The sequence below is a fragment of the Ciona intestinalis genome, unplaced genomic scaffold, assembly GCF_000224145.3.
Source record: "Ciona intestinalis unplaced genomic scaffold, KH HT000494.1, whole genome shotgun sequence".
NCBI classification, from domain to species: domain Eukaryota; kingdom Metazoa; phylum Chordata; class Ascidiacea; order Phlebobranchia; family Cionidae; genus Ciona; species Ciona intestinalis.
In genome coordinates this window covers 2740-7119 of record NW_004190815.1, presented here as the reverse complement: position 1 = coordinate 7119, position 4380 = coordinate 2740, and the positions used below count along the sequence as shown (strand labels likewise).

Below are 4380 nucleotides of genomic sequence, written 5' to 3'. Positions count from 1 at the left end.
CTATTTTTAATGCTCGATAAACCATAGTAAAGCCGATGATATTTTTAGTTTGCTTGTGCGAACGATTGAACTAGTTTCATAGCTTCATAAAACAACCTTGAATATTTCGTACAGTTTGACTTTGTCTCATAAAACTAGTTTCTGTTTTGTAAAAAAACACTGACATATATAAGCTTGAAGAAAATAGGCAGGGGTCAATATAACTTTAATTTGAGATAAAAACAACACACAAATATCGGTTTAACGTTATATATATATTAAGTTTACATGACAAAGAAATTGGCACAGCGTGTTAAATTCGGTAGGTTAACTACAAGTTGCAGAATACTGCTAATGTAAATATATTTCAATTTAGAGTCCCATCTTTCCCCACATTGTAGTTTCGTATGTTTTCATTGCCAAACTTTGAAAGTTTTTGTTTTTAATTTAGTAATTTATACCTCAAGGGTTATTCAACTATAAGATACTGATATAATAAAAAAATAATATTTTGAAAATATATTCGAATTCAGTCATTTGCACTTGGTGATAATTTATAAGAAGTGGCTTGTGCCAAAAACAGAGTAGTAATACCCTCCAAAAATTGTTTTAAAAATTGGGGTGACACCCTCAGAACCCCAAACTGAACAGCCATGAATGGTGGTACTATATACCACTATAGTTAACTATTGTTTAAGAAATAACTAACACATATTCGATTTCTTTTTGCTATGCATAGAAAACCATCTCTTTAACTTATATGTTTTTCTTGAGTTTGCTCTGCGTAATAGATTATATACAGAACACAATATGACGTACTCTGTACAAGGCATAAATATTGGTACATGCCAGTCTTCGCGAAAACTACGTTAACAACTTAAGTAACAGCAGCAACCTATGTAGGTAGCCAAACATTTTACTTGTCTGCTATTGCTGTTATCAAGTAAAAGTATGTAAACATTGGTATATTGTTCTACTTCTATTAAAGTGGCTTTGTTTAAGAACTCGTAATAAATTAATGTTTACCGCTACACAACCTATAAACTCAACCAATTATGGTCATTGAATAATTTGTAGTTCAATATTCAATCTCTACAGTACTGAGTAGTAAGTACCAACCTCATTTCACGATGTAAACTTCTTGGCACAATTGCCCGCTGTTAGCATTGACTGAATTTGTTTGTATAAAAGCAAGTGTACCACCTTACGGTGATACTTTAACGTCTAAACTATGATGTAAACGATTTACTAACCAGACTAAACGAAAACATAAACAGTGCAATACTCGATCGCAAAAATGCCAGCGAAGCAAAATTGAAAATCCTGATTTCTATGTTATTTGGAGTTTGTAGGGGACGACCCAATTGAGTCGGCCAGACGGCCACTAAAAAGGCCAATTAATCGCTAATCATACGTGTTTTTAAATCAGAAAATTTAGTCTAAAATTTATTAATTTTTTTATGATTTGATTTTAATCAAGAAATTTAGGAATAATGCTGGAATTACGATTTGAGATTAATACGGAAAAATGGCGGAAAAAACAAAACATCAACAACATCAACTGTTCGACGAAAAAGGATGTATATGACCACTACCGTGCTTAATAATTAGCAGCCATACAATATACAAAAATATAAAACAAGTTCCATTCATTTTTTTATAACACATTACATTACAGCACTGTTCTTTTATTCAGTAAACAGCGTATAGCAAATGTTGAAGTTACCATTGTCGTTATATTGCACGAGCTGTTGTTCTCCGTCTTACAGAGTGGAAAATAGCAAAACGATTTGCCTATGGTGACTGTAATGGAAGTTCGCAGAAACGTCAATTAAATCAAAATGGAGATTTAAGCGATCTTTTTGAAGAACAAAGTTGTTTTGATCAAGAGAGGCTTGTACGATGAAATGTTATTTGACGCTTTTCGTTTTATTCGTCGGTGGTTGTTATACGAGAGTAATAAAATGCTGGTTATAACACGAGTGTTGTGTATCATACACCTCGTAAACGCTTAGAACTTACCACGTAAATTAACTGTGTTGGTAATACATTAGATTGTAATTTTATTTTTAATGTTTGGATAACAATTTCTACAACTCACCACTTTGTTGGGGCAATTACTTTGTCTTATTCACCAATGCACACATGGTGGCAGCATAGAGGCTTGATTCTTAACAAGAGGCGAACGCGTTAAATATACTGTGGCGACTGCATGGCGCCGTGGCAAAGCGGTTAACGCGCCTGCTTGTAACACAACGGTAATGGGTTCAAGGCTGTTCGCTTCTACCATTGATGAATAAATTAAATTCATATTATTTTTCGTGTACAAAACTTATTGCTCAGACACTTGAACATTCCTTCAAATGATGTTAATACTGGTATTACATGCACGTTTGTACATCTAGATGGCGATTTTGAATGTTTAACTCTGCGGAGTTACTATTCTTCTTGTTCAACCACATGGTGTCGCTGGTAAAGTGTAATAACGACGGTTGTTTTACATTTCGTCGTTATATTTTCCTTGCTGTTGGGGATGCAATAATAAGGTTCAACGGTCGCGCCCATCTCAACGTAAAGACTCCATAACGCTAGGTCGACCACTCAGTTTATTGGACGAACAAATGAGCGACATCAGGCTAGAGAGAAACGTGAGGACAGCATAAGTGTAGGAGAGCTCCTACAGCCCTCTAAACACACAAAATAGAAGGGCTTTTATAGCATGAAGCACGTGCGCGAACACAAAACACGGAAGAGATAATTGACATCAAAGAATGGTAGTCTGTCACATCATTTCCTGATGTTGATAGAAAACCCACGGGATGTGTCGCTCAATCATAAACACAGTTACGCCAGATGTTGTAGTTACGCAACACGGCTGTTTAATATTCGATCTTCGTGCAGTATTTTAATTTAAATAAACTAAAATATATATCTGTGCTCGAAAGACACTCAATCGCTACGATACTATTCTACCCTATGTTACTGTAACCGAAGCGACAAAATAAAGTTACTTAACATTGTCCAATTTGTTTCAATTCTACTTTTTTTCCCCAAACAACTTTACCAAAGCAGGATTTGCTTGTTATACAAGCCTTGAATGCCGGGTGCATATCAACGGCACTGTATATGAATCTAATAATACAACGAAATTGCGTGTTTTATAAAAGTGAAATATTATTATAAATTTATTATTTAAATTCAGTTTACAGAACAAGACATAAGATACAAAATGAAATTCTGTGGTTAGATCGAGCCTTACAGGTCATAGGTTTTATCGCGTAGTCATATCAAAACAGAAACCCAATTACAGCTAAAAGCAGAGAATGAAAGAAGAGAAGACTTAATTAGAAACTTAACGGGAAGTTATTAAAACAAAACGGACGATCTCTAACTGTTGTTCTAGCTGGTGTAATTTTATTAACAATCCATGAGTTTTGCTTTATATTGTTTAATGTTTCGATTTAATCGCGTGACAATTGTATTTACTGTGATTATATTCACATTCTTACTCTAGTTTTTATTAAATATATTTAACACACAGCTTGATGGTTGTAGCAAAATCAGGTTCAGTGTGAATATTGTACAATAAGGTGAGGTTATATTTTAATCCACACAATGTTATTATGTAAAGGCGAATGCATATGTAAGTTACGTTTAGTTGTGTGTAGAGACCACGCTTGTTTTCTTTTTAATAAACATAACTGTTTTTCATTTGATATTCTGTTTTATTCTTTGCTGGATCGTAATCAATGAGAATTCAGTATTGATTTCATTATAGAATCATAAAGTCCTGAATCAGATATAATAAAATGTGTTGCTTTTACTAAAACGTTAACTATAGTCGTCATCAGTACATCAGAGTGGAAAATTACAGAAACAGTTTAAAATACCAGATGTAGGGACAATGCAATCAGCCTGAATTTAACGGGAAGTTATTAAAACAAACGACACAACACTAACTATTGTTTAAGCTGGTAAGATGATCACGCAAGAAACAAATGAACGTTTAAACGATGGCTCCCTGTTTGAAAAAAAAACAGAATAAAGCAAAAGATATTTAAACGGAAACTTTTCATTTGTTTTAATATTCCTAGCAGATGTTGCTACTATTGTGTGAGAGTATGTATCCGTGGGCAAGACATCTACGATAATTTCCAATATCATGTTGTTTAAATAAGTAAAACGAACGATCATTAACTAATGTTCTAGCTGGTATAATAAACGCTTTAAATGACATTCGATAAGTTTTGTTTCATGTTGTTTTGTTTTAAACGCGAGACAATTCTATTTGCTGTGATTGTATTCACATTCTTAATATTGTTTGAATTTATTATATTTATCACACGACTTGCTGGCTATAGGGCAATCGGCGGTAGTATGTAAAAGCAAATGTATATGTTA

The 4380-nt window shown here is 33.6% G+C and overlaps 1 long non-coding RNA gene across 1 annotated transcript in view; it reads left to right on the top strand.

Moving 5' to 3' along the window:
- Window positions 1-3554: 3554 nt before the first annotated feature.
- LOC100182686 overlaps window positions 3555-4380 on the top strand; it is a 2148-nt gene continuing 1322 nt past the window's right edge. Inside the window, exon 1 of the long non-coding RNA XR_182245.4 lies at window positions 3555-3569. This is a non-coding gene — a long non-coding RNA (uncharacterized LOC100182686). The remainder of the gene's footprint in view (window positions 3570-4380) is intronic.